This window comes from Triticum aestivum, chromosome 7B (assembly GCF_018294505.1).
Source record: "Triticum aestivum cultivar Chinese Spring chromosome 7B, IWGSC CS RefSeq v2.1, whole genome shotgun sequence".
Taxonomy (NCBI): domain Eukaryota; kingdom Viridiplantae; phylum Streptophyta; class Magnoliopsida; order Poales; family Poaceae; genus Triticum; species Triticum aestivum.
Genome location: NC_057813.1, coordinates 600325635 through 600353297, shown reverse-complemented (window position 1 = coordinate 600353297; position 27663 = coordinate 600325635). Strand labels below are relative to the sequence as shown.

Genomic DNA, 27663 nt, shown 5'->3' with positions numbered 1-27663 from the left:
TCAATGGCGTAGAGAATGCTGCCATCGCACCCTGCCAATTTTAGAACATTGGCGCAGTAACATCAGGAAGTCGGGGGTGATTCCGGCAAAGCTTAGCTTTTTAAGGTGCCCAAGGAACTCAATGCCAGGTGGGACCTCCGTCATGCTATTTAGGTTGATCAGTATCAATCTTTCCAGGCTCGCCACGGCATTTTTTTTTAAACTCTAGCAGCTTCAGATTAGGAAGGTCTCTAAGAAAGAGGGTCTTTAGATTAGGAAACCAGCCAGTGAGAAATATCAGCTCCTCTCCAGTATATGCACTTGTCAAATCTAGGTCTGTCATATTTGACATCTGAGAAAGTGATGGCAGGGGGTTTTCTTTCAACTCGGACCAATATAGATGCAACGAATACAAGTTCTGACCCACGGCTTGGAAGAGAGACTCGCACAATGTCCCTTCCGCTAATCTTCCAGTCAGACGTAGCTTCTTCAGATTTGGTGGGAGAGCATTCAACTGGAGAACCTCATTCTTATCACTTGCATTCACACTTAGCACAGACAAAAATTGCATCTGAACAAGGGATTCACACAGGCGTCCACAGTAGATTCCCTTCACATTCCATATCCTGAAGCTTCTTAGTTGCCTAAGCTCCCCCAAACAACCTAGAGACTCATCCTGTGCATCTAACGCATTCAATGTCTGTAGATTTGTCAGGTTCCCAAGATTTCTGGGGATACGTACACCACTAGCAGACCTAAATTCTGCCCAAGTTGCATCATACACTCTCTCGGCAAGCAAATGTCTAAGATTCTTCAGTTTGACAATCCCTCTAGGAAGCTCTTGTATATCAGATCCAAAAAGGTCCAGTGTCAATAAATTTGTAAGTTTCTCAACAGACTTAGGGAGGACCTTCACCTTTGAACCACGCAGACCTAAATGGCGGAGATTGAAAAGATCTCCAATAGCATCTGGAACATTCTCAATGGGTAGGCCACTTAGCTCCAGTACCGACATATATCTTGACATCCCCACTATTAGAGGCAGTAGACTGGATGATGGAGTACCAATGTCCAATGCAATGAGAGATCGAAGGCGGTGTAAGTTTGAGGGTGATTGGTATATTCCCTTCTTCAGTTTGTGTATTACCAGTCGACGTCCATCCTTCTCCTCAATATATTCTGTATGCTTATCCTCCTCGTATGCAACACCAAAGCACTCTCTCTGACATAAATCTACTGCCAACTCGCGCATGATATCATGGATCCGGAATGATTTCATCCTACCAAATGAGTTCTTTTGAACAAGTTGTAGCATATTTCTTTGAACCAACTCCTTTAGATAACCTTCTGCCACTTCCTCCATTGTGCTTTCACCCCTTCTCTCGATGAACCCCTCTGCTACCCACAACCTTATAAGTCTTTTTCTTCTCATGAGATAGTCCTCTGGAAACAAGCTGCAGTATAGGAAACAACTTTTCAAGTGTGTCGGAAGGTAAATGTAGCTCAAATAAAGGATATTCCTGACATGTTCCAAGCTTGGATTATTAAATAGCTCCCAGTTTGGTTGCTTGTTTGACATTGCAGTGGTCGTTGGCAACACTGCGTTGTTGCCTTTTGAGCCATTCCTCTTAGCGCTATGTATCTCTGCTCCGCTTTGTTTTCTTTTCATTGTAATGTGGTTCTATGTAATCCTGGCCGGTTGATGGCTTTGCTAATTCAAAGCCGGGCTAGGTTCGAGCCTCCACTCGGGCTCGGCGGATGCCTTTTCTTAAAAAAAAATAGCTCCCAGTTGAGCTGGTCGTGTATTCACTTCAATTCCTCTTTGGTCTTGTCACGCCTGAAGAGGAGCCTACCAATAGAGACAATGGCAAGAGGTATGCCTTTACACTTGCTTACTACTTGATGTGCTAATTTTGTCATTTCTTTCGGGCATTTATGATTTGTATCTCCTGGGAATGCTGTATTACAAAAGAGCTCCCATGCTTTATTTTTTGGTAAAGCTTCCAGCGATAGGACATGTCCTGCAGAGGCAAGTGCAGCAACGTGGCCTTCCCGTGTTGTGATTACGAGTCTACTGCCCTTGTCATTACAGATAATGTCGGTGTACTAGAATAGGGGTACCCTAGTACCCCGAACTTGTGCACGGGCAGTTGCAGCGCCCCGCGGCAAGGCTTGCCGGGCGACCGCCAAGGTCCTCCGTGGTTGTAACGCCCTCGATGCGGCTATATCTCTCACGTGTCGAAGCACGACTTAGAGGCATAACCGCATTGAAAGCAATGTCGCAAGTGAGGTAATCTTCACATAACCCATATAATACATAAGGGAAAGAGATACATAGTTGGCTTACAATCGCCACTTCACACAATTACATGAATAAAGCATTACATCATCCAGATACAATCAAGGTCCGACTACGGAACCAAAATAAAAGAAGAACTCCACATGCGACAAAGGTCCCCGATCGACCCCAACTGGGCTCCACTACTGATCAACTAGAACGAAACAACACAAAGGGCAAGATCTTCATCGAGCTCCTCCTTGAGCTTGGTTGCGTCACCTGCTCGGTAACATAGGCACCTGCAAACTGGTTTTGGAAGTATCTGTGAGCCACGGGGACTCAGCAATCTCGCACGCGCGAGATCAAGACTATTTAAGCTCATAGGAAGGATGGAGTAATGAGGTGGAGCTGCAGCAAGCGACTAGCATATATGGTGGCTACAATCGCAAAAGAGAGCGAGAAGAGAGGGCAAAGCACGGAGTATGATCAAGAAGTGATCCTATAGCAACCTACGTCAAGCATAACTCCAACACCGTGTTCACTTCCCGGACTCCGCCGGAAAGAGACCATCACGGTTACACACACGGTTGATGTATTTTAATTAAGGTCAACTTCGGGTTTTCTACAACCGGACGTTAACAAATTTCCATCTGCCCATAACCGCGGGCACGGCTTTCGAAAGATAATACCCTGCAGGGGTGTCCCAACTTAGCCCATCACAAGCTCTCACGGTCAATGAAGGAATAGACCTCCACCCGAGACGTTCCGATCAGACTCGGTATCCCGGTACAACAAGACATTTCGATAGGGTAAAACTAAACCAGCAACACCGTCCGAATGTGCCGACAAATCCCGATAGGAGGTGCACATATCTCTTTCTCAGGGCACACTCAGATGAGGCTAGCTACGAGTAAAACCAACCCTCAAGTTTCCCCGAGGTGGCCCCGCAAGCAGCTCAGTTCGGACCAACACTCAGAGGAGCACTGGCCCGGGGGGGTTAGAATAAAGATGACCCTTGAGTCTGCAGAACCCAAGGGAAGGTGGTAGGTTGTTAGTGCAAATGGTAAAACCAATGTTGGGCATTGCTGGAGGAGCTTTACTTAAGGCGAACTGTCAAGGGGTTCCCATTATAGCCCAACCGTGTAAGGAACGCAAAATCCGGGAACATAACACCGATATGACGGAAACTAGGGCGGCAAGAGTGGAACAAAACACTAGGCATAAGGCCGAGCCTTCCACCCTTTACCAAGTATATAGATGCATTAATTAAGTAAGATATATTGTGATATCCCAACAAGTAAACATGTTCCAACAAGGAACAACATCTCCATGTTCCAACAAGGAACAAACTTCAATCTTCACCTGCAACTAACAACGCTATAAGAGGGGCTAAGCAAAGCGGTAACATAGCCAATCAACGGTTTGCTAGGACATGGTGGGTTAGAGGTTTGTCATGGCAATTTAGGAGGCTAACAAGCAAATGGTAGGCCTCGTAGCATTGGCATAGCAAAAGAGCGAGCAAACTAGCATAGCAAAGATAGTAGTGATTTCGAGGTTATGATCATCTTGCCTGAGATCCCGCAAGGAAGAAGAACGAGTCCAAGAAGAAGACAAACGGTCGTAGACGAACAAATCCTCACAACTCCGGAACGAAACCGAAGCTAACGAGAGAAGCAACCCGGAAAGAAACAAACAACATAGTAAACACACAAGCATAAACAAGTCATGATGCACAAACAAGTATGATGCATGTCCGGTTTAATGAGGCATGGCATGACAAAGTGCAACAAACAATACTACAAGTTAAGTGGAGCTCAATATGCAATGAGGTGCATGTTGATGAAACACCACAGCAATTATTTAGTTATCTCTCGTTTAAGCTACCCAACAATATTAACTGTTGTTAAACATGGCAAGAGGTGAAGCATAACATTAACTATACCATCTAAACAATTTAAATGGGGCCGGATATAAAAACAACAAATCCGGTAAATCCCCATATGCATTTAGCAATTTAATGCAACAACAAGTTTAAACATTTTAAATGTTGTTATCATGATGCGGATGACATATACGAGTTTTATGCAATTTTTTTTAAGAAAATGTTGACATGAGCATGTTATGAAGCATTTGGTCACCATGGCGGAACAAAAAGGGTGCCACGGCGGCGAAACAAAAATGGTGCCACGGCAACATTCCGGTCCCGGTAACTCATGGAGATACCGGTGCAAAAGGAGGTGTGCGGATGTGCGGAACATGCTAGAGATGGTGGGGTGCTCCCGACTACCGGGTTCCCACGGGTTAGTGGCATGGAAAACGAGTGACAATTCGAACACGGTGCAAACGTATTGTACATCTCATACATGCAAGGCCATCTCATCGCGGTCGTCTCGGGTTATACCTTTGAAGCGTGCGTTTTTTGGAGCGGTTCGATTTCGGAGCGGTGTAGATGAAGTAGACGTTCACGGGACGTCGTGGAAGTAGTCATTCGCGGCGTCGGTAGAGGTACATCTCGTAGTGGAAGTCGGTGTTCATGATCCGTAGATGTTCGGGGTCCACGGGGTCTTCGAGGGTCGACGGTAGTGGTACACGTTTTTGTAGTCGTCCAGGGTCGTCGAGAGAGGTACTTGTCGCATCACCGTGTAGTCGATCTTGGCAAGCGATGGTCGTCGTGGTACTTGGCGAATTCACGTAGTCAAACATGGGTTGTAGTGGTACTTGACGCTCGTAGACATCCAGGGTCATCGTAGAGGTACTCTTCGTCCATGAAACTAGCAGTGGAGCACACTCATACCTCGGGTCTTTGCGGATGCAAACAGCAGCACAGGGCTGGCCGAGGCAACGCGGGACAAGGGCGAGGCGACGCCGCGGGGTTGCGGGAGGCGAAGCCACGGGGCGGTGCGCGGGGCAGACGACGGGGATGGCCGAGATGAGGAGGACCCGGTCCCTAGACCTCGGACCTAGCCGGAGACGGGCGAGGGAAGGGGCGGTCAGGCGACCGACGGGGCACGGCAGGCTGCTTGGTGGAGGAGTCGCGCGGGCAAGGAGGCGCGCGGGAGCAGGGTCGCACGCAGAGGCGACGAGGAGGAGGCCACGAGCGAGGGAGGAGGTTGGGCGCGCTCGGGGACGAGCTCCGACGGAGCTGCTCGCTGTCGACGGCCGGAAACAGAGACGAGGCAGAGGAGGGGCACGGGCGCAGGAGGCTGAGAGGGGCGATGGGTTCGGGCGCTGTGGGTGGAGGGAGAGTTCGGGCGCGGTGGAGAGCTCGGTAGCGGGGCCAGCAGCGGCAGCCGCGGGAGGCCGAGGCCGGCGAAGGTGCGGGCGTCGAGGCAGGGCGACGGAGGTGGAGGCGCGAGGCGGAGAAGGTTCGGCGGCGGGGTCGCGCGGGAGGGCTCTGCTCCTCTCTCTCCCTGTGAGGATGGGGGCACGAGCGAGGGAGAGGGAGAGATCGAGAGGAGGGACGCGAGGGGATCGGTGATGCGCTGCGCGAGGAGATGGAGGTCGGGCGCGAGGAGAGGGAATCGATCGATGAGCGTGTGGCGGCGGCACAGAGGGAGAGATCGACAGGAGGGAGTCGGGCTAGGGTTAGAGGGGGGCGTGGCTGGGCCTTGGGCCGGCTTAGCCTTGGGTCAAATGGGCTGCGGGGAAGCGGCCCTCTTCTCTCTCTCTCTTATATTTCTTAGCAGAAAACAATTAAAGAGAAGAAAAGGAAAGAGAGGGTTAGGGAAAGGATTTGCGCATGGAGACAATTTTCCTGGACTCACTAAAATGAGCTCGATCCAGGAAAATTAGAAGTGGGCATGATCGAAAGATTTAAATTCAAACTCATTTGAAATTCAAATGGGTTTGAACTAGGACTTGATGAAAGGAAGGTCCAAAAATGTTCGGATTTTTGGTGGAGCTCCGGAAAATGATGAAATAAATATTGGCAAGGTTGGAGACCAAACTTGAAGCAGAAAAGGAACGAAATTATTTGTAAGTGTGTTTTGGTGATTCCAAAATAGTGGAATATTTAATATAGCTCCCTAATATTGGAGGATATGTTATAAAGAGAAGTCACCATGTGAGTCCCTCGATTTAAATGGATCGAAAAATCCATACAATTTATTTAGTTGAGGTTTTAAAAATTAATGATATGATGGCATGATGACATGATGCAATGCACATGATGCAAGGATGAATGCAACAAATAAAACAAATCACACGACGAAACTCGGAATAGCTGGAAGTCTTCTGGAGCGTCGGTCTCGGGGCGTTACAACACTCCACCACTACAAGAGGATCTCGTCCCGAGATCTAGGATGGCACCGGAGAGAAATGGAAGAGGAAGAGAAGAGGTAAAACTAAGTTGCTTCTTTGACCAATGAATGAAACCAAAGAACCTTGAGAGGTTGAACAAATTGAAAGAAAGAATACAAAGGAGATGAACGAGATTGCAAACAATCCGTTAGAAAGAGGAACAAGGAACATTACGAGAACTTGAAGGTTGCAAAGACATGAATCAAGAGTTTAATGGACAAGATAGAATTCGAAACCACTCCGTTAAAACAAGATGAGAGGGGAAGAATTCGGGCAGTACTCCGGTTGAACATGGAAGGAATAGAACATGAACTTGAGAAGATGGGATGTTACTTGATGAAATCAACAACACACTGCCTCCGGAACTATTGAAAGAATGGCACAATGGGTAAGAAGGATTTCAGACATCTCTCCAGTTGAGGAAGGAGGGAAAACTTGATAAGATTAGAGAACTCGAATGAAAACACGACACTCCGGTTAAATGGATAAGCAAGAAAAGAACACGATCCTCACGAATCGAGATGGTGAGTGAAAAGAGCAACGTCACAATGCCTCCGAAAGAAATAATAGAAGATATATCATTGGAATAACAGAATGGAGAAGAAAATGCCAACTTCTGCCACAAATGAGTTTGGAAAGCATCCTTGCAAAGAAGAATTGAACGGAGTTGTTGGAAAATCAACAACGAAAAGCACAAGCTTGTAGTGGGCTTATGGAAAACATCTCAAAATTATGAGGTGACAACCGGCCACTAACGGAAACAATTGCTTGCTTGAGATCAACGAAGAGATGAAAACTTCTTCCACCAAGATGATAAAGAGATAACTTGGATCATTGGCAAGCACCACAAATAGCAACATTCCCAATGGAAGGCTTTTAGGTGAAATATGACACAAGATAACTCCAACAACGAGGTTGATGGATTTAAAAATAACTCATTCTTAACAACATGTGAATCATGGAAACATGAACTCAAATTATCAAGAATGACATAATACCACCTTCCAAAATATGGTAGAAAGAATTGCACTCCGGATTACCATATGAAGAAAGCTTGAGCTCCTAGGAAAGAATCTCGATGAAAACTTTGAGAAGGAATTAAATCCTTGATGAACCATCATGTAGAACCTCCATGAAGAACTCCGGTAAACAAAAGGAATGAAAAGAAAGAGAAATTGAAAACACAAGGTGAATCCTTGCAATGATTTAGATGGATCTCCGTGATAATTAGAGCTTGGAACTCCGGGAAAAAGAGAAGATGAAACAAATGAAACCGAGAATTTTAAGGGCCTCCGGAATAAAGAATTAATCACTTGGATGAACAAGAATAAGAATTATGTTATGCTTATCCTTCACCAATTAAATTGACGACAATCAACGGATTTGGCATACTACTTATTCTCGTAGAAAGGATTAAAAGAGATATATCAAAACTTGAGAAGGTCTTCAACGAACCACCGGTAGGATTGGAACAACAAATGAATTGATATGATGAACAAGGAAGAGAGATCTTGAAAGAACCACCGTAAGAATTGAAAATGATCGAAGTAGGGGTGCATCACCGGTAAGAATTAGCAAATGAACGAAGGTGCTTGAGACAAACTAGATACATGAGAACAAAGAGATCAAGAACTGATTAGAGGATATTCGATAGATGCACCGGCAAGATAGGAGAATGATAACTGACGGCTGAGAATGAATAAACCTGAATTGATGGACTCCGGATGACAAACTGAGAAGACTCTTGAATATCTCCTGATGGGTGAAAAAGATTCTCACAATCGAAAACAATTATGAGAGGATGGCAACAAGCTAGCACCATGAATCTTGAAGAGAATAGAGCAAGATTAAAGAGAAACTCTTCTTCGGTCTTCAAATGATGAGAATGACAACGAGAAACACCACCAAGAATTATTGAGGCACACCGGAAGAATCAAAAGCGAAGAGGTTAAGCCAACTATGAAAAGAATTTGAAAGATCTTGGAGAAAAGCATTTGACTAATGATAACTCATTCTTACGTCAAACTTGGAGAAGAATTTAGGATAGCTCTGGGAAAATAGAAGAGTCAGGTAAGATCCTGGGAAAAGACCTGTGGGTTAGGGCCCACTCAAAAGAACACCGTTGAAAAGATTTAAAAGAGATGTTGCACCGGTTGAATTAAATGACTTGAATGAGATACCAATCTCGAAAGAGCTTGAACGAATGCAGAGTGGAAACACGAATCTTCGAGATATCTTGAGCACTCCGGAACAATTTAATAGCGAGAGATGGATGATTAAGAGGTGCACCGGCATAAGAAAAGCATTGGAAAAAAAAGAAAAGGAGTATGCTTAATACCAAAGCTTGAATTAAATCCACCGGAGAAGAAAAGAACGAGGAATGACGAACTTGAAGCTCCATTAGAATCTTCATGAGAATCACCGGATAAGAACATTGACGGAAAAGAATGGAGAAACTTCCCATCAATAAAATGGATACTTGAAGAAGAAATCTTAGTCCTTGAAGAAAACAAAAGGGAGGGAGGGTGGGAAAAACAAAGGCAACTTGGAGACGGATGAAACAAACACCGTTGAGAAGAAGGGATAAATGATCTTGCAAATGTTGACGTGAACGGATCCACTTGAGGAGAGACACACCGGTTAAAAAAAGGATTGACAAGACAGACTCGATGATCAAGAAGGATTAGTATTCACATAGGAATATGAGAACACCATTTGGAAAAGGTATGGAATCAACATTTGACTTCGAAGCAACTCGAATACCACAACTCAAAACAAAACAAAGGATTGGCTTGCAAAATAAGCCAGAACAAACATATGATAGAGATTTCGTCCGAAGTTTTCGTGGTGGGGCCTACACGGGCTCGATCGTACAGCACCATCATGTACAAGGCAGTGCACATGACATACGAAGCGTCCCCGAGTCGGCATAGCCAAGGACTCTTTAAGACACAACGAGACCACTGTAAAACCAACCGTGAATAGGCGGACCACTAGACGTCGAACCCCAATTTCATATCATACATCCGTCAGAAAGATATCCTAAGAGCTACTTGAATTCCCACCTATGAAACTCCCGAAATTTTCCGGTTATGCAATCAGGTGTTGGGGATACAGGGGAAGCATAATATCTCACCCAAACTAACAAATCCTACATCCAGCTGTATCCATCCTTCAACACATAACCAAGAAACCTTCGGAAATCATCTACCTCAACCTTCGAAAAGCATCCGTTATACAAGTTATGGCAATACTCCCGTACTCACCTCAGTACTGGGTTATCGGGGTTATCTCACCAACGAACTGCATAAAAGAGATTTTCGATGTCGGCGTACTAAACTCAGGTATTCCAGAACTGCAACGATAAAATTATGACGACAACACCTCAGAGCTCAACTCCCCGGGACACTTCCACTAAACCCCTGACAGGAGGCACCAAGACAATGTTCTCATCATAAAACCATCGGAACGATTCCAAGATACCCGCGTGATCCTAAAAAAATTTTAGTGAAATTTGAGAAGAGAAGAGTCAAAACTCTACGTCAGGATGCCTTACCAGAGCGATGAAGAGACTGGGGAGTAAAAAGAATTCCTAACTCTCCGATATATATAATCCTAAATGACTCAAAACATTTTTTCTAGACACAACTCGGCCGCTAAAAACGATCAAGCAGTGGGGCTCCTAAGGTCGGGGAAGGCTCTGATTACCAACTTGTAACGCCCTCGATGCGGCTATATCTCCCACGTGTCGAAGCACGACTTAGAGGCATAACCGCATTGAAAGCAATGTCGCAAGTGAGGTAATCTTCACACAACCCATGTAATACATAAGGGAAAGAGATACATAGTTGGCTTACAATCGCCACTTCACACAATTACATGAATAAAGCATTACATCATCCAGATACAATCAAGGTCCGACTACGGAACCAAAATAAAAGAAGAACTCCAAATGCGACAAAGGTCCCCGATCGACCCCAACTGGGCTCCACTACTGATCAACTAGAACGAAACAACACAAAGGGCAAGATCTTCATCGAGCTCCTCCTTGAGCTTGGTTGCGTCACCTGCTCGGTAACATAGGCACCTGCAAACTGGTTTTGGAAGTATCTGTGAGCCACGGGGACTCAGCAATCTCGCACCCGCGAGATCAAGACTATTTAAGCTCATAGGAAGGATGGAGTAATGAGGTGGAGCTGCAGCAAGCGACTAGCATATATGGTGGCTACAATCGCAAAAGAGAGCGAGAAGAGAGGGCAAAGCACGGTCGATAAAAGTATGATCAAGAAGTGATCCTATAGCAACCTACGTCAAGCATAACTCCAACACCGTGTTCACTTCCCGGACTCCGCCGGAAAGAGACCATCACGGTTACACACACGGTTGATGTATTTTAATTAAGGTCAACTTTGGGTTTTCTACAACCAGACGTTAACAAATTCCCATCTGCCCATAACCGCGGGCACGGCTTTCGAAAGATAATACCCTGCAGGGGTGTCCCAACTTAGCCCATCACAAGCTCTCACGGTCAATGAAGGAATAGACCTCCACCCGAGACGTTCCGATCAGACTCGGTATCCCGGTACAACAAGACATTTCGACAGGGTAAAACTAAACCAGCAACACCGCCCGAATGTGCTGACAAATCCCGATAGGAGCTGCACATATCTCTTTCTCAGGGCACACTCAGATGAGACTAGCTACGAGTAAAACCAACCCTCAAGTTTCCCTGAGGTGGCCCCGCAGGCAGCTCAGTTCGGACCAACACTCAGAGGAGCACTGGCCCCGGGGGGGGTTAGAATAAAGATGACCCTTGAGTCTGCAGAACCCAAGGGAAGGTGGTAGGTTGTTAGTGCAAATGGTAAAACCAATGTTGGGCATTGCTGGAGGAGCTTTACTTAAGGCGAACTGTCAAGGGGTTCCCATTATAGACCAACCGTGTAAGGAACGCAAAATCCGGGAACATAACACCGATATGACGGAAACTAGGGCGGCAAGAGTGGAACAAAACACCAGGCATAAGGCCGAGCCTTCCACCCTTTACCAAGTATATAGATGCATTAATTAAGTAAGATATATTGTGATATCCCAACAAGTAAACATGTTCCAACAAGGAACAACATCTCCATGTTCCAACAAGGAACAAACTTCAATCTTCACCTGCAACTAACAACGCTATAAGAGGGGCTAAGCAAAGCGGTAACATAGCCAATCAACGGTTTGCTAGGACATGGTGGGTTAGAGGTTTGTCATGGCAATTTAGGAGGCTGACAAGCAAATGGTAGGCCTCGTAGCATTGGCATAGCAAAAGAGCGAGCAAACTAGCATAGCAAAGATAGTAGTGATTTCGAGGGTATGATCATCTTGCCTGAGATCCCGCAAGGAAGAAGAACGAGTCCAAGAAGAAGACAAACGGTCGTAGACGAACAAATCCTCACAACTCCGGAACGAAACCGAAGCTAACGAGAGAAGCAACCCGGAAAGAAACAAACAACATAGTAAACACACACGCATAAACAAGTCATGATGCACAAACAAGTATGATGCATGTCCGGTTTAATGAGGCATGGCATGGCAAAGTGCAACAAACAATACTACAAGTTAAGTGGAGCTCAATATGCAACGAGGTGCATGTTGACGAAACACCACAGCAATTATTTAGTTATCTCTCTTTTAAGCTACCCAACAATATTAACTGTTGTTAAACATGGCAAGAGGTGAAGCATAACATTAACTATACCATCTAAACAATTTAAATGGGGCCGGATATGAAAACAACAAATCCGGTAAATCCCCATATGCATTTAGCAATTTAATGCAACAACAAGTTTAAACATTTTAAATGTTGTTATCATGATGCGGATGACATATACAAGTTTTATGCAATTTTTTTAAGAAAATGTTGACATGAGCATGTTATGAAGCATTTGGTCACCATGGCGGAACAAAAAGGGTGCCACGGCGGCGAAACAAAAATGGTGCCACGGCAACATTCTGGTCCCGGTAACTCATGGAGATACCGGTGCAAAAGGAGGCGTGCGGATGTGCGGAACATGCTAGAGATGGTGGGGTGCTCCCGACTACCGGGTTCCCACGGGTTAGTGGCATGGAAAACGAGTGACAATTCGAACACGGTGCAAACGTATCGTACATCTCATACATGCAAGGCCATCTCATCGCGGTCGTCTCGGGTTATACCTTTGAAGCGTGCGTTTTTTGGAGCGGTTCGATTTCGGAGCGGTGTAGAGGAAGTAGGCGTTCACGGGACGTCGTGGAAGTAGTCGTTCGCGGCGTCGGTAGAGGTACATCTCGTAGTGGAAGTCGGTGTTCATGATCCGTAGATGTTCGGGGTCCACGGGGTCTTCGAGGGTCGACGGTAGTGGTACACGTTTTTGTAGTCGTCCAGGGTCGTCGAGAGAGGTACTTGTCGCATCACCGTGTAGTCGATCTTGGCAAGCGATGGTCGTCGTGGTACTTGGCGAATCCACGTAGTCGAACATGGGTTGTAGTGGTACTTGACGCTCGTAGACATCCAGGGTCATCGTAGAGGTACTCTTCGTCCATGAAACTAGCAGTGGAGCACACTCATACCTCGGGTCTTTGCGGATGCAAACAGCAGCACAGGGCTGGCCGAGGCAACGCGGGACAAGGGCGAGGCGACGCCGCAGGGTTGCGGGAGGCGAAGCCACAGGGCGGCGCGCGGGGCAGACGACGGGGATGGCCGAGATGAGGAGGACCCGGTCCCTAGACCTCGGACCTAGCCGGAGACGGGCGAGGGAAGGGGCGGTCAGGCGACCGACGGGGCACGGCAGGCTGCTTGGTGGAGGAGTCGCGCGGGCGAGGAGGCGCGCGGGAGCAGGGTCGCACGTAGAGGCGACGAGGAGGAGGCCACGGGCGAGGGAGGAGGTTGGGCACGCTCGGGGACGAGCTCCGACGGAGCTGCTCGCTGTCGACGGCCGGAAACAGAGACGAGGCAGAGGAGGGGCACGGGCGCAGGAGGCTGAGAGGGGCGATGGGTTCAGGCGCTGCGGGTGGAGGGAGAGTTCGGGCGCGGTGGAGAGCTCGGCAGCGGGGCCAGCAGCGGCAGCCGCGGGAGGCCGAGCCAGGCGAAGGTGCGGGCGTCGAGGCAGGGCGACGGAGGTGGAGGCGCGAGGCGGAGAAGGTTCGGCGGCGGGGTCGCGCGCGAGGGCTCTGCTCCTCTCTCTCCCTGTGAGGATGGGGGCACGAGCGAGGGAGAGGGAGAGATCGAGAGGAGGGACGCGAGGGGATCGGTGATGCGCTGCGCGAGGAGATGGGGGTCGGGCGCGAGGAGAGGGAATCGATCGATGAGCGTGTGGCGGCGGCACAGAGGGAGAGATCGACAGGAGGGAGTCGGGCTAGGGTTAGAGGGGGGCGTGGCTGGGCCTTGGGCCGGCTTAGCCTTGGGTCAAATGGGCTGCGGGGAAGCGGCCCTCTTCTCTCTCTCTCTTATATTTCTTAGCAGAAAACAATTAAAGAGAAGAAAAGGAAAGAGAGGGTTAGGGAAAGGATTTGCGCATGGAGACAATTTTCCTGGACTCACTAAAATGAGCTCGATCCAGGAAAAATAGAAGTGGGCATGATCGAAAGATTTAAATTCAAACTCATTTGAAATTCAAATGGGTTTGAACTAGGACTTGATGAAAGGAAGGTCCAAAAATGTTCGGATTTTTGGTGGAGCTCCGGAAAATGATGAAATAAATATTGGCAAGGTTGGAGACCAAACTTGAAGCAGAAAAGGAACGAAATTATTTGTAAGTGTGTTTTGGTGATTCCAAAATAGTGGAATATTTAATATAGCTCCCTAATATTGGAGGATATGTTATAAAGAGAAGTCACCATGTGAGTCCCTCGATTTAAATGGATCGAAAAATCCATACAATTTATTTAGTTGAGGTTTTAAAAATTAATGATATGATGGCATGATGACATGATGCAATGCACATGATGCAAGGATGAATGCAACAAATAAAACAAATCACACGACGAAACTCGGAATAGCTGGAAGTCTTCTGGAGCGTCGGTCTCGGGGCGTTACAGTGGTTCCCTGGGAGCCATTCAAGAACAAAGTATCTAAGCTCAGGAGACAAGGCCCCGGCAAGAGGAGTTTGCCGGGAAGGCCAACCAAGGCATTCCAAGGAACTTGCCGCGACGCGCCACGCGCTCCGGCAAGGCAACAAGGCCCCGGCAAGAGGAGCTTGCCGAGAAGACTAACCAAGGCATCTCGAGGCCCGGTGGGCGACAAGCTTCCAGGCCCGGCAAGACAATGGCCGTGGCAAGGCGCTTGCCGCGGCAGGCGGCCACTCTGTATCCACGATCCAGCACATCCACCAACGTGTCGTTTTGGGGGCCTTCCCAGGCGCGCGTGGCGGATGGCTGTGCAGCCAGCGGTGCGTGGTGGCATGCGAAGCTGACAAAGATCGCCATCGTGGCGAACGGTGGCGCCCCTGACGGTCCTTTTCTGCGCTGTTTGGGCGACTCAGACAGGCATTTAATGCCTTTGTCCCCTGCCGTCAGGGTTAGGTAGAAAACACTATACAAGTAACTGTACCAACTACCTCGCCTTTTACATTTGTACCCTTCTCTGCGTTGCCACCTGTCGGTGACCCTTTTAGCATATAAAAAGAGGCCCATGCGCAACGTAGAGGGGGTTCGGACCCAAAAAAACACTTAGCTCTCTCGAGCAAGAACATAATACAATCAGACAGGTAGCAGTAGGAGTGTTATCTCTCCGGAGAGCTCCGAAGCTGGGTAAACTGCTCGTGTGCTTCGCCTCGATCTGCTCTTCATGCGACCTCCGCCCCCCCCCCCCCCCGCCGAACCGAAAGGGGCTCGGTCCCCATACGTGTCCGTGGGTCAGTTTCCCTGACATCTTTGGCGCGCCAGGTAGGGGGGCGTCGAGATTGCGTGAACCTGATCCAGCGTTCACACGAGCTAGATCTTCATTTCCTTCATCAACATGCCACCGAAGAAGAAGACTTCGGCGGCAGCCGCTCCGTCCACTTCACTTCCGCCACCGTTGGAGCAAACGGGTGGTGGAATGGACACCGGCGGAAGAATGGACGTCGACGAGGAAGCTTATGATGCTGCCAGGTCCAAGGACGAGGCTGCACAAACCTCGGCGACCGTACATGTTCCGCGTCCATCCCAGGAGGCGCAGGACCAACCGCGTCATGGCACACGCAGTGCCATGCGCATGATAGGCCAAGACCAAGCTGGTGGATCTCGGGGCGCTCAAGACCAGCATGCACGCCAGCGTGCTGGCGCGAGCGAGGCACGGTCGCCTGAACGGGATGCTGCTCCTTCTAACATAGTTAAGAGTCTGAGCACATCCCGCTCCTTGCGCCGTCCGCCACTACCACCCACCACCCCAGCAGAAGCTTTGGCGCGAGCTCAACTGCTCCTGGATTACCCTCCAACGTCGGACAAGATCGACGAATGGAGGGCCACCATTCAGAGTCTCATCGGCTACGCCAACGGCGACACTCCACGACAGCCGAGCGCGTCGCTGCTGCGGCAGGGTGGCCAGGCGCGAGCCGGTGGCGACGAAACTGGTGGAGGTGCAACCACCATGCAATCACCGCCCCGAAGGCCAAGATCGCCGACTCGTCGGATCCACCTCGACAGCGACTCCACCGCATCATCGATCCCAGCACTTGCCAAGTTCATGGCAGCCTCTCAGTATGCATACAACGTACTGAAGATGCCAGGCCCGATACGTGTCATCTCTGTCCCTGGCGACAAGAAGGATGCTCTTATATGTGCCGACAAGATCTACCGGGAAGCAATAGCCGCAACAGATCGCAAGTCACTTGCCGCTGAAGCTCCCGGGGGGAAGAAGAAGACCAAGTCCGGCAAGAGCTCTGATGCCCACTCCGGCAAGCGCACCTCTTCGGAGTGCTGCGCTACCGTCGAGGACGCACCATCGAGCTCCACCGGCAAGTGTAAGAAGGCGATGCCAGCTCCACCTGAGACCAAGAAGGTGTCCGCCAAGGAGGACGGCACTGGTGGTACCTTCACCATCAGTGCCACTCTCGACCCTAAATAGGAAAGCGCGCTCGTTGCTTTCCTGCGGGCGAATGTCGACGTGTTTGCGTGGCAACCGTCTGATATCCCCGGTGTTCCCAGGAAAGTAATTGAGCACCACCTTGCCGTCTGTCCTCATGCGCGGCCCATCAAGCAGAAAGTCAGGAAACAGGCAGTAGAGCGCCAAGAATTCATTGCCGAAGAAATCAAGAAGTTGGAAGCAGCAGGCCTTGTCAGAGGAGTGCTCCATCCCACGTGGCTGGCCAATCCTGTTGTCGTGCGCAAGGCTAACGGGAAATGGAGACTTTGTATCGACTTCACCGATGTTAATAAAGCTTGTCCCAAAGACCCATTTCCCTTTCCGCGCATTGACCAGATTGTTGACACCACAGCCGGATGTGATTTGCTTTCATTTCTTGATGCATACTCAGGATACCATCAGATCTTCATGGCAGAAGAGGATGAGGAGAAGACCGCATTCATCACCCCGTGTGGCACGTACTGTTTCGTACGGATGCCTTTCGGTTTGAAGAATGCTGGTTCAACATTTGCGAGGGTAGTCCACCACGCTTTTGAGCTGCAGATGCACAGAAATGTGGAAGCCTACATGGACGACATAGTGGTCAAGAGCAAGGACAGGGCGACCCTGATTCAAGATTTAGACGAGACATTTGCAAATCTGCGCAAGATCAACCTCAAGCTTAACCCCGAGAAGTGCGTATTTGGAGTCCCTTCCGGCAAGCTTCTCGGGTTCTTTGTGTCTCAGCGGGGAATTGAAGCCAATCCCGACAAGATCAAGGCCATTGAGCAAATCGAAGCACCAAAGCGCGTCAAGGATGTACGAAGACTTGCCGGTTGCGTCGCTGCTCTCAGCAGGTTTATCTCTAGCTCTGCTGAGCGCGCCCTGCCATTTTTCAAAATATTGAAAAAGGCAGGTCCAATGAAATGGACTCCGGAGGCGGAGGCTGCGCTGTAGGACTTGAAGAGATACCTGTCCTCCACTCCAACACTTGTCGCACCTAAACCACGAGAGAAGTTGCTGTTGTACATAGCGGCAACTAATCAAGTGGTTAGTGCTGCGTTAGTGGCGGAGAGGGAGGCAGATGATGAGCCAGCAACCACGACAGATGCATCCAGCGACAAGCAGGGGGCCTCGCCGACAAGCTCTGGTCCCGACAAGGATGGATCTGCGCAGGAGCATGACAAGATGCAGAAGAGAATGGTGCAGCGCCCAGTTTACTTTGTCAGTTCCCTTCTGCAGGGGGCTAGGTCAAGGTACTCCGGTGTGCAGAAACTGCTTTTCGGCCTTCTCATGGCCTCGAGAAAGCTGCGCCATTAGTTCCAAGCACATGAGATCATAGTCGTCACTCGCTTTCCGCTGAAGAGGATACTGCAAAATCTAGAAGCGACGGGCAGGATTGTCGAGTGGGCGCTGGAACTGTCAAGCTTTGGCCTCAAGTTTGAGAGCACTTCAACTATCCAAAGCAGAGCATTGGCAGAATTCATAGCAGAGTGGACGCCAACGCCAGATGAAGAAATTCCAGAGACGAGCATCCCCATCAAGGAGGCAAGCAAAGAGTGGCTGATGTACTTTGATGGTGCCTTCTCGCTGCAAGGCGCCGGTGCGGGCGTGCTGCTTGTCGCGCCCACCGGAGAGCACCTCAAGTACGTAGTCCAGATGCACTTTCCCAAGGAGCAAGCAACCAACAATACTGCAGAGTATGAAGGATTGCTTGCCGGTCTCAGAATCGCAGCAGACCTTGGAATCAAGAAGCTCATTGTCAGGGGTGACTCACAGCTTGTCGTCCGCCAAGTGAACAAGAATTACCAGAGTTCGTTGATGGAAGCATATGTTGATGAAGTGAGAAAGCTAGAAGAGTACTTTGACGGCCTACAGATGGAGCATGTCCCAAGAGCACAGAATGACATTGCTGATGGCCTGTCAAAGTGCGCCGCACTAAAGTTACCTGTAGAACCAGGGATCTTTGTGCTCAAGCTGACTCAACCATCTGTAACACCATCAACTGGACAAAGCAAGAAGAGGAAGTTGGTTTCTGGTGACTACCTTTCGGCAGAGCTCCCCGAAGCTGCCGCCAAGAAAGTCCCCAAGATCAACGCCAAGGATGCTGAGGAGCAGTCTGCTCCGGCAAGCCTTATGGTTTGTTTTGTTGAAGCAGACGCTCCCGACAAGCTTTGCTCCGACAAGCTTGCCGGGGAACATCAAGCTCCGGCAGGGCCGCAAGTCCTTGCCGTAGAAGCGGATGTTCCCGCAGCAGCAGATGTGCCTTTAGTCCTTGTTATCGAGCCACAAGCTCCAGCATGGGCGCAGCAGATTGTCCATTTCCTTCAGACAGGAGAACTTCCCGAAGAGCAAGAAGAAGCAGAAAAAGTAGCCCGACAGTCAAGTATGTACCAGTTTGTCGATAGCATACTGTACAGAAGAAGACTCAACGGTGTGAAATTGAAATGCATTTGCCGGGAAGATGGACAAAAGCTGTTAGCAGAGATACATGGAGGCATATGTGGCCACCACATTGGCGCAAGAGCACTTGCCGGCAAAGCTTTCCGGCAAGGTTTCTTTTGGCCGACAGCCCTCCAGGATGCAACTGCACAAGTAACCAAGTGTGAAGCGTGCCAGTTCCATTCCAAGCAGATACACCAGCCAGCTCAAGCTCTCCAGACGATCCCTTTATCCTGGCCATTTTCGGTCTGGGGGCTCGACATCCTCGGCCCCTTCCCCCGAGCTGTCGGGGGCTTTGAGTACTTGTACGTTGAAATCGACAAGTTCACAAAGTGGCCGGAAGTGGAACCAGTGAGGAAGGCGACAGCACAGTCAGCAGTCAAGTTCTTCAGGTCAATTGTTTGCCGTTTCGGGATCCCTAACAGGATCATTACCGACAACGGCACGCAATTCACGAGCCGCACCTTCATGCAGTACGTCCAAGACCTTGGCGCCAAGGTCTGCTTTGCTTCTGTTGCTCACCCGAGAAGCAACGGTCAAGCATAGAGGGCAAATGCTGAAGTGTTGCGCGAGCTCAAGACCAGAACTTTCGATAGGCTGCGCAAGTGCGGAAGAAACTGGATCGAGGAGGTGCCGGTGGTTCTTTGGTCGATCAGGACGACGCCAAATCGAGCCACTGGCCAGACACCTTTCGCTCTAGTCTATGGAGCAGAGGCAGTTCTCCTCACGGAACTCGTATACGAATCACCTCGAGTACTCGCTTATGATGAGCTTGAGCAAGAGCAGCTGCGACAAGATGACGCCCTGCTCCTTGAGGAGGATCGTCTTCAGGCTGCTGTACGAGCTGCTCGATATCAGCAAGCTTTGCACCGCTACCATAGCCGCAAAGTTAATGCCAGAAGCTTCGAGGAAGGCGACCTTGTTCTTCGGCACGTTCAGTCCGCCAAGAATTCCAACAAGTTGACGCCGAAGTGGGAAGGCCCTTATCGGGTGAAACGAGTCACTAGGCCCGGCGCTGTCCGCCTTGAGACCGAAGATGGCACTCCGGTGAGCAACTCCTGGAATATTGAGCATCTTCGCAAGTTTTACCCGTAGCGCGCGGTTGCCGGAACCCATTCCGGCAACCACCTTTTGTACAAGTCTTGCCGTTGTTGCATATAATCCTTTGTACAAAGTCGGGCGCAGATCCCGTGCATAAGTAAAGATCGTGTGATCCGCACATCTTGTCAATTTCATGCATTATCTTCTTTCTTGCATGCGTTATCTGACACTTTGTGCAGCACCTACACCCGGTAAGCAATAACGAGCCAAAAGGTTCCATATCATTATTTTCTCTCCTTTCTCTTTCTCAACAAAGGAAAGGAAGGTTCCTCTGCACACAAGTTTGCCGGGGGGGAAGGAGAAGATTATGATGTGGACCAGGCGTCGTTCAAGCAAGTTTCGCCTTGCCGGGAAGCAAACGACAGAAAAGCTAAGTTGCCAAAGTTTGAGCAATCAGTTTCTAAATTTATAAGTTATCTTCCTCGAACGACCCTGCTTTGTATAGAAAACCTGTGCGCGGAGGAACCAACTCGTAGCTAGTTGCGCCCTTACTTTGTTTCGAGTCCGCTCAACAACTTAAGTGTGCTGCATCTAGTTGCGACAAGGTTTCTTGTCGGAAGCGGCACCGCCAGCAGGCTGCTGACGTCCTGCACTCAGCGCTCGCGGCTCGGGTGCCTGCGCCGACAAGTTCCCTAAAAGCGTAGGGTAAAAACGTACAAAGGAAGGAATCTAGTAGAGGAAATAATATAGCAATTGATAACAGAAATAAAGTTATATTATATGATAACTTGTCGCAACTCTAACAGACTGTTTTCATAACATGATTAGCAGCGACAAGGAAAAGCAAGAAATGGGCGGCCTAGTCTACGCGATCGCCTTCAACCCTCTTGATCTCGCTCACCTTGTCCACAATAGGTGCGACAAGGGCCTTGAGCGCGTCCCGATCGGCGTCTGGCGGCAAGGACTTGAGGACGTTGGTGAAGCTGAGGCCTGGATTGCGGAAGGCCACCTTCATCAGCACCTTCTGGAGAACTCCTGCGCAGATCCTGCGCGACTCGTCGGCCAGCTGCTTTGGGATCCTCTCCCGGAGCCGCTGGAGTGCCGTCGCCACGCCCTTGAAGAACAGGCTGAGCTTGGCACTGGGTTGGAGACTCTCGTCGGAGGGATACCCAAAGTCCTCCATCCCCAGCTGCGCCAGCTCCTCGTCGATGACTGCGGCGATATTCACCAGACCCTCGGTCCAGTGCTCCACAGTCTCTCTGAATGAGTTCTGGGTAACGGCGATACTCTCCAGCAGCGCCTTGTCAGCCTTGACCTTCTCTGACAAGGTCTTCTCCCGCTCCTTGGCGTCATCCAGCATCTGAGTTAGCGTGGCCAGCTTCATCTCCAGGTCCGCGTTGGAGTCCTTGGCGGCACTGAGATCCTTGTTCCTCTCGGCGAGAAGACCTTGCAGCTCACCATGGGCGGCAGCATCCTTCTCGCGCTCGCGCTTGAGCGCGGCAAGCTCCTCGCTGCTCTTCCCGATGTTGGCCTCCAGCTGCGCCACCTTCTCCTCCAGCTCTTTCTTGGCGGCCTCTGCGGTTGCGGCAGCGTCCTTTGCTTCCTTGAGCGCCCCGCCAAGTGCTTGCTCGCGCTCGGCGAGCTCCTCCTCGTAGCTGTCGAGGTTGGCCTTCCGCTGCACCAATTCGCCTTCTCGCGCAGACTGCTTCTCGGCAGCAAGCCTTTGTTCCTCCTCAGCTTCGGCCTTCTCAAGAAGGAAGGCCGTACGCTCCTCTGCGAGTCTCTCCCGCTCCTGTGCCAGGGACCGGAGAGCTTCCTGGTTGAGGCCCCGGAGCTCCTCCGCGCGCTTCTCCATATCAACTCCCGCCTTGGCGACAAGCGCTTCCCGGGAAGTCAGCTTGGCTCGTCGGGCACGGTAGAGTGACAGCAGCTTCCGCAGCAGCTGCTCCTCCTCAGGCTCGCCACTGCTGCTGCTTGGCGCATCGACCAACGACAGCCCGGCGGAGGTGAGCAGCTCCTCATCGAAAGTTTCCCCCTCGACCGGCGCCCTGGAGCTCGACGCCCAGGGTAGCTTGATGAAGATATCGTCGCCGGCCTTCAAGTAGGCGCCGGGCTGGGGCTCTTCGGAGCCTGGCTCCGCGGCAGCGGCGGAGGGATCGGCGGTCGGTGCAGCGCCTGGCGCTCCTGCGGCCTCAGGGCCGTCAGTGCGATCGCCCGACCCCTTGTCGGCTTCTGCGGCGGCAGCCTTGGCGGCCTCTTCGCCGGCAGGCTCATCAGCACCGGCCCCTTCTTCGTTGACGGCGGCGTCGTCGTTGCTGCCACGCGCGCCTTCCTCGCCGGCGTCCTCTATCTCCATTGGCTCCGCAGTAGATGGATCTGAAGAACGAAGAAGGAAGAAAAAGTCAAGCAAATATGCAAGAAGAAGATCAGAAGAAGAAGAACCCAAGGGAAAAGTTTTTGAACAAGTGGATTACCTGTGCCAAGATCTGCAGTTGCGGTCTCAGCCACCGCAGGGTCGTTGGTGCTGTCCCTTGCCGGAGAGCGCTCCCTTGCCGGGGACCCCTCCCTTGGCGGTGTAGTCGAAGCAGATGGCGCTTCGGGACCAGCCTCCGGGCGCTCCTGATGTGGCTATTCTACTCCTACAGAAATCAACAAGCAAGATATCAGCAAAGGAAAAAGCACTTATGCGCGCCTGACAGCAGGAAGCTAACTATGAACTTACGCTGGGGGCTGCGCTGGGGGCTGCTTTGAGGAGTGGTTGCCGGGTCCGTCAAGGTGGTCTCGGACCCACCCCCTGCTGACACGGTGGGGTCATCCTCGATGATGATCACCGCGGCCTTGGCTCTCTTCGCCGCTCTCTGGGCCAGCGTCCTGAAAAGGAGTAGGTTCAGATTGAAGCAAGTCAGATACAAGATAAAAACAGCAAGATTGAAGAACTACAGGAGCATTGAAGAAACTTACTCTTCTTCCTCCTCGTCGGAACTGAGCGCGGAGAGATCGAAGTCTGGCTCCCCTCCGGTGCGACGAGGTGGAGGAGTAGGATCCCTTGCCTGTTTGGCGGGGGCGGGGGCGGTGGACCGGGAAGATCCCGCTCCAGTTGCCGCTGCTGCGTGAGGTGCTCCCGCGGCAACATTGCTTCCCGCGGTAGAGCGTGTCGCACGGCTCGGCGGCTGTTGACCCGACTGCCGCCCCGCTACGTCCGCGGCCCTGCAAAGACGCCTTCTTGGCGGGGCCAGGGGCTCCGCCTGCGGCAAGCTTTCTGAAGGCTCAGGCCCTTCCTCGCCGGCCTCGCTCGGCTCAGCTTCAGAGCCGGCAAGATCTTCCTCGCCAATGAACTCCGCGCGCTCAGCAAGGTTTGCCGCCTCTGCCGCCTCCGCCTCCTCCATGGTGAACCCGAACGCGCCCGCGGCAGCTGTGGCCGCAACCTCTTCCGCCCTAGTGGCGATGCGCTGCAGTTTCTCGTCGGTGGTGTCACGGGTGAGGCTCTTCTGCTCGTCAGCGCGGACCGGCACTTCTTCCAAGTTGTCGAAGAACGCTTGCACGACGTCATCCGCAGGCTCTTGCCAAGTTGGAACGATTCCGTGTGAATCGCACAATGGCATCATGGCGCGGATCCGGTCAAGCGAAGAGTTATTGCACAATGGAACTACGCCCCTCGGCAGCAAGAATGGGTGCTGGGGATCGCGTTTGAACAACTCCAAGAGCATTGCATCCAGCTCCAGGACGGTGAAGTTGTAGTTGAGGCCCGGCCGCAGCCTCATGATGTCTGCCGAGTTCTTGAATTCCCAGGCGAGCCTCCCCCTCTCCTGCAGGGGGGCGATGCGGCGGCGGAGGAAATCTGCGCCGACAGCGCCTACAGTGAGCCCGGCAAGCCTGAGGCGGAGGATCCTAGTGATGGCGATCTTCAGCCTCTCGTCTTCCGGGGCCACGTTGCTCCAGTCATTGCCACGCACTATTGGGGCTTGGCGCACGGCGGTGAAGGGCTGCGGGTTCTCCTCAACGATCCAACACCACTCCGCTCTCCACTCCTCCCACTTGCTACGGAGCTCGCCCTCCAGATACGCCTCCTTCTTGCCGACTCTCGAGATCCAGGCGATCCCTCCGGCACGCGGCTCTCCTCTCTCGACTCAAGGCATGAAGAAGTGGCAGAAAAGGGCTATGTTGGGGTGGACTCCGACAAAGTTTTCGCACAAATGTGCGAAAACTGCCATGGTCAGAACGGCGTTGGGGGTGAAATCAAGAAGGCGGAGCCCGTAGGTGTTTATTATGTCGCAGAAGAACTCCGAGAAGGGCGGGCAGAGCCCGCAATAGAAGAATAGCGCGAAGAATGGTACCCGTTTGGAGCCAGTTCAGAAGCAGCGGCCGGGAGTACCCTCGTGCGCGGATGCGCACGCGTCTCCGTCGCCCAAAAGAGGTAGAAATACTCCCTCAGCTCCTTCGCACCGAGCTGGGGGGAGAAGATCGCCCGCTCCTGCCGCAGCGCCGTGAGCCGCTGCGCCTCGGCCGACTTCACGCCCTTCCCCTTGTCGGCTTTCGGAGCCATGGCGGAGGTGGTGGGGGAGGTCGACGGCGTTGGTGGTGCTGGTGGCAATGGGGGGCGGAGTGCTGCTCTCTCGGCTTTGAGAAGAAGGGGGATGCGGCGGAGGTTCGTGAAGATGGAGTAGTAGCAACCAGCGAGGGGGAACGAACTACCCCTATTTCCTCTACTTATAAAGAGGGAGGGGGCGGACATTTCGCCCTTCCAGATAAAGAAACCACCCACGATCTCTCCCACGACACCGCATTCAACGCGTGCCGTTAGGGGAGGGCGCGGTCGATACGGAGCAAGATTCGGCGTGGCCCAGGCCGCGTGTGTCCGTGCCCTGTTTTGGGCCTGGCCCAACAGCGCTCGGCACCGTGTATGGCCCAGGCCCGGGGGCTCCTGTCGGTGTACTAGAATAGGGTACCCTAGTACCCCGAACTTGTGCACGGGCAGTTGCAGCGCCCCGCGGCAAGGCTTGCCGGGCGACCGCCAAGGTCCTCTGTGGTTCCCTGGGAGCCATTCAAGAACAAAGTATCTAAGCTCAGGAGACAAGGCCCCGGCAAGAGGAGTTTGCCGGGAAGGCCAACCAAGGCATTCCAAGGAACTTGCCGCGACGCGCCACGCGCTCCGGCAAGGCAACAAGGCCCCGGCAAGAGGAGCTTGCCGGGAAGACTAACCAAGGCATCTCGAGGCCTGGTGGGCGACAAGCTTCCGGGCCCGGCAAGACAATGGCCGCGGCAAGGCGCTTGCCGCGGCAGGCGGCCACTCTGTATCCACGCTCCAGCACATCCACCAACGTGTCGTTCTGGGGCCTTCCCAGGCGCGCGTGGCGGATGGCTGTGCAGCCAGCGGTGCGCGGTGGCATGCGAAGCTGACAAAGATCGCCATCGTGGCGAACGGTGGCGCCCCTAACGGTCCTTTTCTGCGCTGTTTGGGCGACTCAGACGGGCATTTAATGCCTTTGTCCCCTGCCGTCAGGGTTAGATAGAAAACACTGTACAAGTAACTGTACCAACTACCTTGCCTTTTACATTTGTACCCTTCTCTGCGTTGCCACCTGTCGGTGACCCCTTTAGCATATAAAAGAAGGCCCATGCGCAACGTAGAGGGGGTTCGGACCCAGAAAAACACTTAGCTCTCTCGAGCAAGAACATAATACAATCAGACAGGCAGCAGTAGGAGTGTTATCTCTCCGGAGAGCTCCGAAGCTGGGTAAACTGCTCGTGTGCTTCGCCTCGATCTGCTCTTCGTGCGACCTCCGCCCCCCCCCCCCCCCCGCCGAACCGAAAGGGGCTCGGTCCCCATAGGTGTCCGTGGGTCAGTTTCCCCGACAGATAAGTGCCCCAGAAAAATCATTGAATGATTCGAGAGTCCAGATATTATCCAATATGATAAAATACTTCTTTTGTTCCAGAAAATTCCTCAGCGTCTCTTCGAGCTCTGTTATGTCCATGTTGGCTATGTTGGATAGAACACTGGTTTTATCTTTGAATAGTTGCTTGATTAAATTCCTCAAAATATCTTCTCTAGAATAAGTTTGAGAGATGGAGATCCAAGCATGGCAGTCAAACTTTTCTCTGTCCTTCCGGTACACATTTGCAGCCAAAGCTGTCTTACCAAGCCCTCCCATCCCGTGCAGTACTATCACAGAGCTTTCCAAATCATCACTTTGCAACCAGTTCAGAAGTGTTTTTTTATTTTCATCAACCCCCACAAGATCTTCTTCACCAAGGGAACGTGAAATTCTTGCCAGATGTTGAGACCTCTCAACAATGTAACTTGAGTCATTGGTATTCTCACCACCTACTATCGGAACCCACCGATCCTTGGCTTGGAACAGATGCACAAGATTGATCTCTGCTTCCTTAACCAATGAAGCTCTCCTATTTAAAGAAAGCAAGACATTTGGATGCTTGAATCCTTTTTCAGATAGATTCTCCATCCACCATGATGTTTCTGACAGACAATATGCAAATACTCATCCGCAATATCCTCAATCCCATATGCAAGCATTCTCACCTCCTCCACCCAGATTTCATATGTTGGATTCTTGCGATTCCTTACATCCATTCAGCAAAGAAATTCATGTATTAGCCTCAGTTCTCTTCTTATGCGACCCATGCTGCCTTGAAGCTCTGTTAGCTGCGTAATGAACTTTTTGAATTGTGAACTAGCCTGGTTGATTGCTTCATTCCCCAGAGCAGCACCAATCTTTGCCACAGCTAAAAGAATCACTGATTCAGCCATTTGCTACAAGTTTGAGACAGCTAGGTTGAACATCAGGGCACCCTTGATATCTCTCTCAAGATCTTCAAAAGCATGAACTGGAAAAAAGCATTATGATAAATACCACAGTCATTGACGAAATAATCAAATAGATGAACATTACAAGAAAACGAAAAAAAGGAAGGATAACCATAATGGCATTAGCAAATGTTCATGTTAGGAGAAAATCAAAATTTTATCTTATATAATGTAACTAAAACAATGTTATGGGGAGATGCCAGTCACTTTTTAAAGGCTGCAAATTCCACCAGCTGGGAGCTGAGAACATCGGATGTGCTACACTTTATATCAAAATAAAGTTATTATCGACAATCAATCTAGTGACAGATACCATTTTTTTTGTTAATGTAAGAAAAACTACAAGGGACATCTAAAATCGGCTGCAGCTGTGCACGAGTAGATTGGACTTGTAGAAGTTTGCAGCTTTAATCTAGGTTTTTGTGCACTGCGCTCTTGCAAGGATTTTACGTTGCACCTCAGAGTTCCACTTGGCTACGCTCCATCTCTTCTTAGTACACAGCATACACTTTTTCCTGCATATTTGAAAGAAAGAAAATTGCAGCTAAAAGTCTAAAAGAATACAGGCAGAACAAAAACATGCCTATAACCAAGAGGAGATGCATGCAAACTGAGCAGACTGATAAATGTAGATTAACTTGGGAAAAGGAGTGAAGCAGCTTCTGTATTTTTCTGAAATGGTTGATCCTACTGTTTCATTAGCAGAGGCAATAAATGGTACTCTTGGAAGTATTG

The 27663-nt window shown here is 50.7% G+C and overlaps 1 pseudogene; it reads right to left on the bottom strand.

The window, feature by feature from the left end:
- Positions 1 to 27663, bottom strand: LOC123162917 (disease resistance protein RPM1-like; annotated as a pseudogene).